The sequence below is a fragment of the Eleutherodactylus coqui genome, chromosome 1 (genome assembly GCF_035609145.1).
Source record: "Eleutherodactylus coqui strain aEleCoq1 chromosome 1, aEleCoq1.hap1, whole genome shotgun sequence".
NCBI lineage: Eukaryota > Metazoa > Chordata > Amphibia > Anura > Eleutherodactylidae > Eleutherodactylus > Eleutherodactylus coqui.
This window is the reverse complement of record NC_089837.1, coordinates 53,746,667-53,761,612: the sequence shown is the minus strand read 5'-3', so window position 1 is coordinate 53,761,612 and position 14,946 is coordinate 53,746,667.

Here is a 14,946-nt window from a genome sequence, read left to right as displayed (position 1 = left end):
GTAGCTCCGTCCCGTCACGTGTGCCGATTCCAGCCAATCAGGAGGCTGGAATCGGCAATGGACCACACAGAGCCCACGGTGCACCATGGGAGAAGACCCGCGGTGCATCGTGGGTGAAGATCCCGGCGGCAATCTTGATGAAGGAAGAAGTAGGAGGAAGGAAGACGTCGCAGAGCAGGGATTCGGGTAAGTAATATATATATATTTTTTTTTTAACACATCCCTTGGGGTTTTCCTGCGCCGAACGGGGGGCCTATGGAAAAAAAAAACCCCGTTTCGGCGCGAGACAACCCCTTTAAGGTATTTCTTGAGAGTAAGGATCTGGGAAACTTTCCTCAGCTCAATGATGATAAATGGGTCAACACCCTGATGTTTCTTACAGATATCTCTGTTCATATTAATGAACTGAACTTAAAGTTACAAGGTTTTGGTAAAAGTATTGACGTAATGTTTGGATACATAAAAGCTTTTGAAAGTAAACTTTAAATTTACAAGCGAAATGTAGAAACTAAAACTTATAAGTATTTTCCTCGAGTAACCAAGTATTTTGAGAAGGCCAGTGCAGCTGTATCCAATGAAATGCAATCCTTGCATATAAAGTACCAGCAGGTTTTAGGCTCGTTACTTGACCAGTCCAGTGATAGATTTAATCAATTTAGAAGCCTAGAACAGACCATGAAAATCATTAAGCATCCTGATGTAGTCGTCTACAGTAGTTTGGCATTAAATGGTTTCCAATGGATGCAAATTGATGATTTGGAGATGCAACTTGCAAAATTTCAAGACAGCATCTGGGCTCAGGTGTTTGTCGACTTGAGGTCAAAGCTTGAGAATCTGGAAAGGTGCCGCTTAGAGAATAAAGAGGAGTTCCACTACGAACAGGAGATTTGGAGTGCCTGGAACCGATTACCAGACACTTTTAGCACCCTGAAAAATATGGCAATGGCTTTACTCACAATTTTTCCCTCTATGTACTTTTGTGAGACCTTATTCTCAGCGTTAAATAATATCAAAACCATCAAAAGAAACTGACTGACAGATGACGTTAGTAGCACTTGCTTGGGCTTGAAGTGTACAAAATACCAACCTTCAATTGAAGATTTAATTTTAGCCACTGAAATTTAGCAACAAAAAAAGTCCCTAATAGGCAGGTTAGTTAAAGAATTCCCCCTCCCCTCACCTATCTCAGTTCACGACACCCCACACCAGTTAAAGTTTCATATTGGACCGTTAATTATTTTCAAGACCTACAGAAGAAACCAACTGACAGATGAACAAAGAAGCCACTAAGCAGGTAAGTTAAAATAATTAGTTTTTGGTTTATTCAATACAGTTATATGGTACAAGTATTAGAGATGAGCGAGCACCAAAATGCTCGGGTGCTCGTTACTCGGGACGAAATTATCGCGATGCTCGAGGGTTCGTTTCGAGTAACGAACCCCATTGAAGTCAATGGGCGACTCGAGCATTTTTGTATATCGCCGATGCTCGCTAAGGTTTCCATTTGTGAAAATCGGGGCAATTCAAGAAAGTGATGGGAACGACACAGCAACGGATAGGGCAGGCGAGGGGCTACATGCTGGGCTGCATCTCAAGTTCCCAGGGCCCCCCCCCAACAACTTTTACTTCTGAAAAGCCCTCATTAGCAATGCATACCTTAGCTAAGCACCACACTACCTCCAACAAAGCACAATCACTGCCTGCATGACACTCCGCTGCCACTTCTCCTGGGTTACATGCTGCCCAACCCCCGCTGCACGACCCAGTGTCCACAGTGCACACCAAATTGTCCCTGCGCAGCCTTCAGCTGCCCTCATGCCACGCCACACAATGCTGTACGGAAGCAATGAGAAATATAATCCTGTGCCACCGCCATCAGGAGCTGCACACGTGGGCATAGCAATGGGGAACCTATGTGCCACACACTATTCATTCTGTCAAGGTGTCTGCATGCCCCAGTCAGACCGCGTTTTTTTATAAATAGTCACAGGCAGGTACAACTCCGCAATGGGAATTCCGTGTACACCCACAGCATGGGTGGCTCCCTGGAACCCACCGGCGGTACATAAATATATCCCATTGCAGTGCCCAGCACAGCTGATGTAACGTCAGCTGTAATGCAGGTGGGCAAAAAATTAATTGGATTACACTGTAGGCGAGGGCCCCAAAAAATTGGTGTACCAACAGTACTAATGTACCTCAGAAAAATTGCCCATGCCCAACCAAGAGGGCAGGTGAAACCCATTAATCGCTTTGGTTAATGTGGCTTAATTGGTAACTAGGCCTGGAGGCAGCCCAGTTAAAATAAAAATTGGTTCAGGTGCAAGTTTCAATGCTTTAATGAGCATTGAAACGTATAAAAATTGTTGAGAAAAATTATATGACTGAGCCTTGTGGGCCTAAGAAAAATTGCCCGTTCGGCGTGATTACGTGAGGTTTCAGGAGGAGGAGCAGGAGGAGGAGGAGGAATATTATACACAGATTGATGAAGCTAAAAGGTCCACGTTTTTGATGGTGTGAGCTATTAGCGTTTAGGATCGGTAGCAACCTGGGCATAAGCAGTCAGAGACAGTGACACATAGGATAAAGTCTTTAGTCCAGGCTTGCCTGGGTTTATTTCCAAGCAAACAAAGCAAAATACAGGCCTTTACATCAGGCAAACATAAAGTAAATCCTGCTCGTCTGAGCACTTACTATACATGGAGTGTCCCTGTCTACACTCTGGTAACCAAAAGGGCTCCTGCACACAGCCAGCCAGGACTCTCAGACCTGCAGAGGTCTCAGCTCTCCCTTAGGCCCTGTAGGCCCAGGCTTTATATGGCCTGGTACCAGCCCCACCTGGTACGTGGGAGTGACCATCCCACCCTTCACTTTGGTCACTCCAGGAAAAGCCGGCCTGGATTATGTGGCTTGGAGCCACCTACTCACTACAACGTGTTAGTGGCTTAATGCTACTAACACTATACTGCCGGCTTCCTCCACCAAGCCCAGGCTGCTCGGTGGCACGCATCTGCCCAAGCGCTCCCCAAGGCAGCATAGGAGAGCATCCTAGGCGACACATACCTGTCCTCCAGCACCTTGCCGGTCACCGTCTCACAATGGTGATAGAGAACAATGCTTCCATCCGCGGGTGCAGCCTAGGTATTGCTTAGGTATCGCTGCTGTCCACTGGTGAAGAAGAGAAGTCTGGGGAAATCCAGGCTTTGTTCATCTTGATGAGTGTAAGCCTGTCGGCACTGTCGGTTGACAGGCGGGTACGCTTATCCGTGATGATTCCCCCAGCCGCACTAAACACCCTCTCTGACAAGACGCTAGCCGCAGGACAAGCAAGCACCTCCAGGGCATACAGCGCGAGTTCAGGCCACGTGTCCAGCTTCGACACCCAGTAGTTGTAGGGGGCAGAGGCGTCACCGAGGACGGTCGTGCGATCGGCTACGTACTCCCTCACCATCCTTTTATAGTGCTCCCGCCAACTCAGCCTTGACTGGGGAGCGGTGACACAGTCTTGCTGGGGAGCCATAAAGCTGGCAAAGGCCTTGGAGAATGTTCCCCTGCCTGCGCTGTACATGCTGCCTGATCTCTGCGCCTCCCCTGCTACCTGGCCCTCGGAACTGCGCCTTCTGCCACTAGCGCTGTCGGATGGGAAGTTTACCATCAGTTTGTCCACCAGCGCCCTGTGGTATAGCATCATTCTCGAACCCCTTTCCTCTTCGGGAATGAGAGTGGAAAGGTTCTCCTTATACCATGGGTCGAGCAGTGTGTACACCCAGTAATCCGTAGTGGCCAGAATGCGTGTAACACGAGGGTCACGAGAAAGGCATCCTAACATGAAGTCAGCCATGTGTGCCAGGGTACCTGTACGCAACACATAGCTGTCCTCACTAGGAAGATCACTTTCAGGATCCTCCTCCTCCTCTTCCTCCTCCTCTGGCCATACACGCTGAAAGGATGACAGGCAAGCAGCATGTGTACCCTCAGCAGTGGGCCAAGCTGTCTCTTCCCCCTCCTCCCCATGCTCCTCCCCCTCCTCCTCCTCAACGCGCTGGGATATAGACATGAGGGTGCTCTGACTATCCAGCGACATACTGTCTTCCCACGCCTCCGTTTCCGAGTGCAAAGCGTCTGCCTTTATGCTTTGCAGGGAACTTCTCAAGAGGCATAGCAGAGGAATGGTGACGCTAATGATTGCAGCATCCCCGCTCAGCATCTGGGTAGACTCCTCAAAGTTTCCACGGACCTGGCAGATGTCTGCCAACCAGGCCCACTCTTCTGTAAAGAATTGAGGAGGCTGACTCTCACTACGCCGCCCATGTTGGAGTTGGTATTCCACTATAGCTCTACGCTGCTCATAGAGCCTTGGCAACATGTGGAGCGTAGAGTTTCACCATGTGGGCACGTCGCACAGCAGTCGGTGCACTGGCAGATTAAACCGATGTTGCAGGGTTCGCAGGGTGGCAGCGTCCGTCTTGGAGTTGCGGAAATGTGCGCTGACCCAGCGCACCTTTCCGAGCAGGTATGACAAGTGTGGGTAGCTTTTCAGAAAGCGCTGAACCACCAAATTAAAGACATGGGCCAGGCATGGCACGTGCGTGAGACTGCCGAGCTGCAGAGCCGCCACCAGGTTACGGCCTTTGTCACACACGACCATGCCCGGTTGGAGGCTCAGCGGCGCAAGCCAGCGGTCGGTCTGCTCTGTCAGACCCTGCAGCAGTTCGTGGGCCGTGTGCCTCTTCTCTCCTAAGCTGAGTAGTTTCAGCACGGCCTGCTGACGCTTGCCCACCGCTGTGCTGCCACGCCGCGCGACACTGACTGCTGGCGACGTGCTGCTGCTGCTGACACATCTTGATTGCGAGACAGAGGTTGTGTTGGAGGAGGAGGAGAAGGAGGGTGGTTTAGTGGAGGAAGCATACACCGCCGCAAATACCAGCACCGAGCTGAGGCCCGCAATTCTGGGGGTGGATAGGACGTGAGCGGTCCCAGGCTCTGACTCAGTCCCAGCCTCCACTAAATTCACCCAATGTGCCGTCAGGGAGATATAGTGGCCCTGCCCGCCTGTGCTTGTCCACGTGTCCTTTGTTAAGTGGACCTTGGCAGTAACCGCGTTGGTGAGGGCGCGTACAATGTTGCGGGAGACGTGGTCGTGCAGGGCTGGGACGGCACATCGGGAAAAGTAGTGGCAACTGGGAACCGAGTAGCGCGGGGCCGCCGCCGCCATCATGCTTTTGAAAGCCTCCGTTTCCACAAGCCTATACGGCAGCATCTCTAGGCTGATCAATTTGGCAATGTGCACGTTTAACGCTTGAGCGTGCGGGTGCGTGGCGGCGTACTTGTGCTTGCGCTCAAACAGTGGCGCTAGCGACGTCTGGACGCTGCGCTGAGAGACATTGCTGGGGCCGAGGACAGCGGAGGTGAGGGTGTGGGTGCAGGCCAGGAGACGGTAGTGCCTGTGTCCTCAGAGGGGGGTTGGATCTCAGTGGCAGGTTGGGGCACAGGGGGAGAGGCAGTGGTGCAAACCGGAGGCGGTGAACGGCCTTCGTCCCACCTTGTGGGGTGCTTGGCCATCATATGCCTGCGCATGCTGGTGGTGGTGGCTCCCCAACTGATCTTGGCGCGACAAAGGTTGCAGACCACTGTTCGTCGGTCGTCAGGCGTCTCTGTGAAAAACTGCCACACCGTAGAGTTCCTTGACCTCTGCAGGGTGGCATGGCGCGAGGGGGCGCTTTGGGAAACAGTTGGTGGATTATTTGGTCTGGCCCTGCCTCTACCCCTGGCCACCGCACTGGCTCTGCCTGTGCCCTCACCCTGACTTGGGCCTCCGCGTCCTCGTCCGCGTCCACGTCCTCTAGGCCTACCCCTACCCCTCAGCATGGTGTATTACCAGTAGTGCAGAAACAGAACACTGTAATTAAATGTGCCGCTTATTGGCCTGTGGTTGGAGGCTGACTTCGCTTACCGAACGCACAGCAGAGCTAGGAAATAATTTTGCGCAAGCCTGCTGTAACACTTAGCTGGCTGCGTATGAATTAGGAGGACAACTACACCCAGCACAGACCCAGTACACTGAGAACAGTCACAGGCAGCCCAAATAGATTTTTTTCCCCAAATGTTTTTGGAAAGGCCCACTGCCTATATTCAATAAATATATGTCTTCTGTCCCTGCCTCACCACTACTGGCCCTGGAGTATGTAAAATAACTGCAGACTGTTGCACTGTGGACTGGAATACAGCGGTGATGTAACAGCCAACACAGAGCCAGGAAATAATTTTGCGCAAGCAAGCTGTAACACTTAGCTGGCTGCGTATGAATTAGGAGGACAACTACACCCAGCACAGACCCAGTACACTGAGGACAGTCACAGGCAGCCCAAATAGATTTTTTTTCCAAAATGTTTTTGGAAAGGCCCACTGCCTATATTCAATCAATATGTCTTCTGTCCCTGCCTAAGCGCTTCTGGCCCTGGAGTATGTCAAAGAACTGCAGAGTGTTGCACTGTGAACTGCAATACAGCGGTGATTTCAGAGCCCAGACAGAGCCAGGAAATAATTTTGCACAAGCCTGCTGTAACACTTAGCTGGCTGCGTATGAATTTGGAGAACTACTACACCCAGCAGAGACCCAGAACACTGAGGACAGTGACAGGCAGCCCAAAATAGATTTTTTTCCCCAAATGTTTTTGCAAAGGCCCACTGCCTATATTCAATCAATATGTCTTCTGTCCCTGCCTAAGCGCTTCTGGCCCTGGAGTATTACTGCAGGGCGCAATGCTCTGCACGGCCGATATACCAAAAAAAAAAAAAAGGTGCAACACTGCAAAAAGCAGCCTCCACACTACTGCACACGGTTAGATGTGGCCCTAAGAAGGACCGTTGGGGTTCTTGAAGCCTAAAATACTCCTAACGCTCTCCCTATAGTAGCTCCGGCACCAGCAGCACTGTCCCTGATCTCTGTCAGAATAAATCTGTGGCGAGCCGCACGAGGGGCCGATTTATATACTCGGGTGACACCTAATCTTGCCAGCCACTCACTGCAGGGGGGTGGTATAGGGGTTGAACGTCGCAGGGGGAAGTTGTAATGCCTTCCATGTCGCGTGGTACTTGTCACGAGTAACGAGCATCTCGAACACGCTAATACTCGAACGAGTATCAAGCTCGGACGAGTACGTTCGCTCATCTCTAACAAGTATACATTTTGTTATTTAAACTATAAATATCACAAATTGTGGTGTTTTTTCACGAAGTGACACACCACCCGAGTTAAGCTCGGTTTTTCGGCGAATTTTGACACACCAAGCCAAAAAGGTTTCCCATTACTGCCCTACACAATGCATTGTGTCACAAATTTGATGTGAATTTTGCCACAGATGCGCCATGACACTTGCGGCCAAATCTGCAAAGGATTTTGTTCTCTATATTGTTGTATGTAGCCTAAACATGAAACCCCTGCACTGCCTTCATACTGCTGCCACTAATGCGCTGATTGATAATAATTCAATGAGAACATGAACCATAAAGCTTACAAGAATTTGTAGTACAACAGGCTCGCTCGTCTCCAGGAATGTTCATAAAAGTATATGGAATATGATGAACTATGGATATATAATCATGTAGTGTGAAGATATTGGAGGAATGTAATATCTCATTTCCGTTCTCTGTATCACAAATAGAAGTCAGTGTCAATAAAAAAGATTTTTTTCCAATACTTGTGCAACATAACTTGACATATTTCTCATTTTCTATACATTAAAGGGGGTTATACCCGAATTTCAAGCTATCCACAGGATAAGGGATACCTTGCTGATCTGTGGCGGTCTAGCTGCTGAGATCCCCACTGATCTCAAGAATGAGCTTACTGGGGACAATATTCTATGGGCCAGTATTCTGAGTACTAGTATTATTGGGGCCACTATAACTATTGAGGGCTGATGTTACTTTTGGGGCCACTACTGAGGATGCTGATGGTATTGGGGCCACTATTACTACTGGGGGCAATGTTACTATTGGAACCACTACTGGGAGTACTATTATTGCGTCCATGATTACTACTGGGGGCACTTATTATTTGGGCCAGTACTGGGATTAATATTATTGGGGCCACTGTTACTATAGAGGGGTGATGTTACTATTTGAGCCACTAATAGGAACTCTGTAGTTGCCTGAAATACGTATGTCTGGCCCCTCCATAACTGTCTTGTATTTGTCTCACGTCAGGTCTTCAGTGTGGATGCACTGTGCAAATTCTCTCATGTGATTGCACAGCTGCAGCAGGTTAATGTCTGGGATATATCTGGAAAACTTAACAATCTGTATTGCCACGAGAGTATTTAAGTTATATATGTGAGTGCAAGAGGGGAGAGAGTTCCATTTTCTTTAATGGTTGGGTGTGGAGAGAGCGCCGGCCACATGGGGTACTTTCAACCCCCATGTGGTGAAGTATGGAAGAGGAAGAGAGGTACCTACTTAAAGGGGTTGTCTCGCGGCAGCAAGTGGGGTTATACACTTCTGTATGGCCATATTAATGCACTTTGTAATATACATCGTGCATTAAATATGAGCCATACAGAAGTTATACACTTACCTGCTCCATTGCTGGCGTCCTCGTCTCCATGGTGCCGTCTAACGCTGTCTTCTCCTTCCATTTAGACGCGCTTGCGCTGTGCGGTCCCCTGCTGTGTTCAATGGAGCGCTTGCGCCGCCGAGGTCTTCTGCACATGCGCAGACCAGCTCTCCGGCGCGAGCACGCCGGAGCGGCTCCATTGAACACAGCAGAAGACCGCACAGCGCAAGCGCGTCTAAATGGAAGGAGAAGACAGCGTTAGACGGCACCATGGAGACGAGGACGCCAGCAACGGAGCAGGTAAGTGTATAACTTCTGTATGGCTCATATTTAATGCACGATGTATATTACAAAGTGCATTAATATGGCCATACAGAAGTGTATAACCCCACTTGCTTCCGCGAGACAACCCCTTTAAGAAAGAGAGCACGAAGAGAAAAAGGTTCCACATGGCAGTGGAGTGTTTTGACCTCCTCCGGAGTCTATGTGTCCAGGAGTGGAGTCATACAGATAACTAGACTGTAGGCTTGGTGTAATAGGCCAAATTAACCCCCGGAATATACCCGGGGTTAAAAGGGCCTAGGCTAGATTATACCCCGGGTCACTGGCGTAACTATAGAGGATGCAGGGGATGCGGTTGCACCCGGGCCATGAGCCTTAGGGGGCCCATAAGGCCCCTCTTCTCCATATAGGTAGCCCAGTACTATGAATAAAGCATTATAGTTGGGAACCCTGTTACAGGTTTTGCATTTGGGCCTAGGAGCTTCAAGTTACGCCTCTGCCCCGGGTATATTATGGCTTAGGCCAAACTCTAGTCGGGGGTGTAAAATAGCCTAGGCCAGAATATATCCCTCTAATTGGCCCTGAGCAAAAGATGCCTGACACTCATCCCCGCTTACACTAGCTCCTGTGCTGTTGCACGGAAAGTAGTATTGCTGGCTCGTTCACAGAGCGGTCAACAGGCTAATGGGGCTGCTGGAGGAGATTTCTCTCCTCGCTCTCCCCTGCCCCTCTCTATTAACACAGCGGCCGTTCAGTACTGAACAGCTGCTATTTTCACTGAACGATCAGCGTCCAGAATTTTTTGCAGGATATTGCGCTGAATGATGAGCATTCAGTGTAAATAGCAGCTGCTCAGTGCTGAACGGCTGCTGTGTTAATAGAGAGAGGCGGGGGAGAGCGAGGAGAGAAATCTCCTGCAGCCACCCCACTGTGAGCCAGCGATACTAGCTACCTTACAGCAGCCATGTGCGGGGGTGAGGGGCGGGCATTGTTTGCCCATAACTCGGCCCGTGTAAATGGGCCTTTAGAAGTCTCCACAGAACAGTGAATTCACAATAAGCACGGCTTCAGACTGACTTATCTGCATGCGTTTTTGCGCATGCAAAATATACATGCACAATACAGAAGAATAGATTGATGTCAATTTGCGTGCATTTTGGTTGCAAGCAAAAAAATAGGTCCTGCTCTATCTGTCTGCATATTTGTGTACCAAAAAAGTCTATGGAAGTTGGGCAAATGCATGCACAGTATGCTGCGCAAAAGGACATATCATTAGAGTAAATAGCCTTTTAAATCTGGGCAGAGGCGTATCGCCCGCACATATGAACAGGCCCTGTGTGCGCAAAGATGTACGCTACTATGCACCGATACGCACTTAGTCACTGCCCAAATATGTTGCACTGAGGCGATTGTATTTGTGCATACGCTCGTCTGAAGCCACACGGAGAACTAATCTAAGGGCTGTATTACACAGTCCAATAAATCCTTCACATTCCCTCATCCAGCGTGAATCTGAATGACTATTGCTCAGTGTAAATGTCCGCCCCAACTGGATGTCTAACGAAAATTCATTTATCGTTCAGTTTCTGCATGTTGAAAACTGAATGATGCATTGGCCCATGTGAACAGGCAGTCATTCACTGATGAACCACTGCCTGTTTACTGAGGTAGGAGGCGGCGGGCTGGAACGATCTCCGGCTGCTGAGCCTCCAATCACTAGCAATGCGCGTTCCTGTGTAAAGCTTTGGAACAATCTGTTGGGTATCTGCGCACAAGTCGTCCCATGTAAAAGGGCCCTTAAAGAGATTGTCCGAACAGTGAGCCCGCAGGGTCCTCTGTCCCTCTTTACCAGTTTGTTACTCATGTAGTTCATGTTTATTGTTCTCCATATGTAATAGATTTAATGTAACCTGTTTTCATATGCAAAGTGCCCTGGAATTTATAGTGCTTTAATATTTATGTGTGTACACATATGTGTGTGTGTGTGTATATATATAATTACACACACTACTTTAGCTTTAAGTTCACCGCAGCACAATGTATTAGTGCTGTAAACATTATAAGGCTATTAGTCTAATGAGGTCCAGATGTGTTCTTTTTCCTGTGGTTTTGCGCAGTGTTTCACGCATCCTCTTGTGTATTTGCACACATCCTATAGACATCTATGTGACCTTTGATGTGCGAATGTGCACAAAAATAGAGCATGCTGCATTTTTTTGGGGCACGCACTAAAAAAAAAATAAAAATATATATATATATATATATATATATATATATATATATATATATATAATACATATATGAAAATCACCCACTGCCGACGCCGGCCAAAGCCATTGCCATATGCTTCTTGTAATCCCAAACTGTACAAATTATATATCAAAACATCCAAAACAAGATGAGGAAGCCATTCTTATACTATATTTTATCGTAAATATACTAATTTTAAAAATTAACTATAAATAAATTTAAAAAAAATACTTTTTACCCTAATAAAACAAAAAAAAACTGAAGGAAAAAAAGGCAGTGAAAAATAGAACTTCAAAAAATAGCCCTATATGTCACGGGGGAAAAAAAACGCAGCAAAAATATTTTTTGCTGCTGAAGAAAAAAAAATCTATATAATAGGGCAGTAAAACCACCACATGGCTAAAATACCTAAAAAGTGTCAGGTCCTTAAGGTACAAAACAGCCCAAATGGTGCAGGTTCTGATCAGGCATCCCTACGGCAGATTTTCAGCGGAAGGTGCACATGGAAATTCTGTTGAAAATCCATCCATTCTGTAGAACCCTGTATGAGCTGATCTTAGAAGTTGAAGTTTCAGGACGTTAGAACTTTTGTTAAACTCTGAACAGTCAAATTAATTGAACATTATGTTACAACTGCATTAATGAAAACAAAGGTTTGGTCCGGTGTCGCCAGTAGAGCAAAATGTGATTATTCCCAGCAAGAGAAACGAAGTAATCTTGTAGATATGAGACCTTTTAATGGCTAACAGAAATACATGATGTAATAGTGAGCTTCCGAACCTCTGGGGTTCTTCATCAGGCTGGAGTGGAATAAATAAAATGGATCTATTCTATTTTAGTTTGACGAAGAACCCAAGAGGTTCGCAAGCTCGCTATTACATCATGTATCTTTGTAAGCTATTAAAAGGTCTCATATCTACAAGATTATGTGGTTTTTCTTGCTGGGAACAATCACAATTGCGTTATAATGTTAGGAATCCTTCATCTTTGTGGAGGTCTAATATTTTTACTAGAGATGAGCGAGCACCAAAATGCTCGGGTGCTCGTTACTCGAGACGAATTTTTCGCGATGCTCGAGGGTTCGTTTCGAGTAACGAACCCCATTGAAGTCAATGGGCGACCCGAGCATTTTTGTATATCGCCGATGCTCGCTAAGGTTTTCATTTGTGAAAATCTGGGCAATTCAAGAAAGTGATGGGAACGACACAGCAACGGATAGGGCAGGCGAGGGGCTACATGTTGGGCTGCATCTTAAGTTCCCAGGTCCCACTATTAAGCCACAATAGCGGCAAGAGTGCCCCCCCCCAACAACTTTTACTTCTGAAAAGCCCTCATTAGCAATGCATACCTTAGCTAAGCACCACACTACCTCCAACAAAGCACAATCACTGCCTGCATGACACTCCGCTGCCACTTCTCCTGGGTTACATGCTGCCAAATCCCCCCCCCCACGACCCAGTGTCCACAGCGCACACCAAACTGTCCCTACCCAGCCTTCAGCTGCCCTCATGCCACGCCACCCTCATGTCTATTTATAAGTGCGTCTGCCACAGGAAAAGCAGGCACACACTGCAGAGGGTTGGCACGGCTAGGCAGCGACCCTCTTTAAAAGTGGCGGGGCGATAGCCCACAATGCTGTACAGAAGCAATGAGAAATCCAATCCTGTGCCACCTCCATCTGGAGCTGCACACGTGGACATAGCAATGGGGAACCTATGTGCCACACACTATTCATTCTGTCAAGGTGTCTGCATGCCCCAGTCAGACCGCGGTTTTTTATATATATAGTCACAGGCAGGTACAACTCCGCAATGGGAATTCCGTGTGCACCCACAGCATGGGTGGCTCCCTGGAACCCACCGGCGGTACATAAAAATATCCCATTGCATTGCCCATCACAGCTGAGGTAGTATTGTCATGTTTAATGCAGGTGGGCTTCGGCCCACACTGCATGCCCCAGTCAGACTTGGGTTCTTTAGAAGTGGAAACAGATGCATTTACAACTCCCTGTGGACTCACAGCATGGGTGGGTGCCAGGAAGCCACCGGCGGTACATAAATATATCCCATTGCAGTGCCCATCACAGCTGATGTAATGTCGTGCTTAATGCAGGTGGGCTTCGGCCCACACTGCATGCCCCAGTCAGACTGGGGTTCTTTAGAAGTGGAAACAGATGCATTTACAACTCCCTGTGGACCCACAGCATGGGTGGGTGCCAGGAAGCCACCGGCGGTACATAAATATATCCCATTGCATTGCCCAACACAGCTGAGGTAGTAATGTCGTGCTTAATGCAGGTGGGCTTCGGCCCACACTGCATGCCCCAGTCAGACTGGGGTTCTTTAGAAGTGGAAACAGATGCATTTACAACTCCCTGTGGACCCACAGCATGGATGGGTGCCAGGAAGCCACCGGAGGTACATAAATATATCCCATTGCAGTGCCCATCACAGCTGATGTAATGTCATGCTTAATGCAGGTGGGCTTCGGCCCACACTGCATGCCCCAGTCAGACTGGGGTTCTTTAGAAGTGGAAACAGATGCACTTACAACTCCCTGTCGACCCACAGCATGGGTGGCTCCCTGGAACCCACCGGCGGTACATTAATATATCTCATTGCAGTGCCCATCACAGCTGATGTAACGTCAGCTGTAATGCAGGTGGGCTAAAAATTAATTTGATTACACTGTAGGCGAGGGCCCACAAAAATTGCTGTATCAACAGTACTAATGTACCTCTGAAAAATTGCCCATGCCCAACCAAGAGGGCAGGTGAAACCCATTAATCGCTTTGGTTAATGTGGCTTAATTTGTAACTAGGCCTGGAGGCAGCCCAGTTAAATTAAAAATTGGTTCAGGTGAAAGTTTCAACGCTTTAATGAGCATGGAAACGTATAAAATATGTTTAGAAAAATTATATGACTGAGCCTTGTGGGCCTAAGAAAAATTGCCCGTTCGGCGTGATTATGTGAGGTTTCAGGAGGAGGAGCAGGAGGAGGAGGAGGAATATTATACACAGATAGATGAAGCAAAAAGGTCCCCGTTTTGGATGGTGATAGAGAACGATGCTTCCATCCGCGGGTGCAGCCTACGTATTGCTTAGGTATCGCTGCTGTCCGCTGGTGGAGAAGAGAAGTCTGGGGAAATCCAGGCTTTGTTCATCTTGATGAGTGTAAACCTGTCAGCACTGTTGGTTGACAGGTGGGTACGCTTATCCGTGATGATTCCCCCAGCCACACTAAACACACTCTCTGACAAGACGCTAGGCGCAGGACAAGCAAGCACCTCCAGGGCATACAGCGCGAGTTCAGGCCACGTGTCCAGCTTCAACACCCAGTAGTTGTAGGGGGCAGAGGCGTCACCGAGGACGGTGCTGCAATCGGCTACATTCCCTCACCATCCTTTTACAGTGCTCCCACCAACTCAGCCTTGACTGGGGACCGGTGACACAGTCTTGCTGGGGAGCCATAAAGCTGTCAAAGGCCTTAGAGAGTGTTCCCCTGCCTGCGCTGTACATGCTGCCTTATCTCTGCGCCTCCCCTGCTACCTGGGCCACGGAAATGCGCCTTCGGCCACTAGCGCTGTCGGATGGGAAGTTTACCATCAGTTTGTCCACCAGCGCCCTGTGGTATAGCATCATTCTCGAACCCCTTTCCTCTTTGGGAATGAGAGTGCAAAGGCTCTCCTTATACCGTGGATCGAGCAGTGTGTACACCCAGTAATCCGTAGTGGCCAGAATGCGTGTAACGCGAGGGTCACGAGAAAGGCATCCTAACATGAAGTCAGCCATGTGTGCCAGGGTACCTGTACGCAACACATGGCTGTCCTCACTCGGAAGATCACTTTCCGGATCCTCCTCC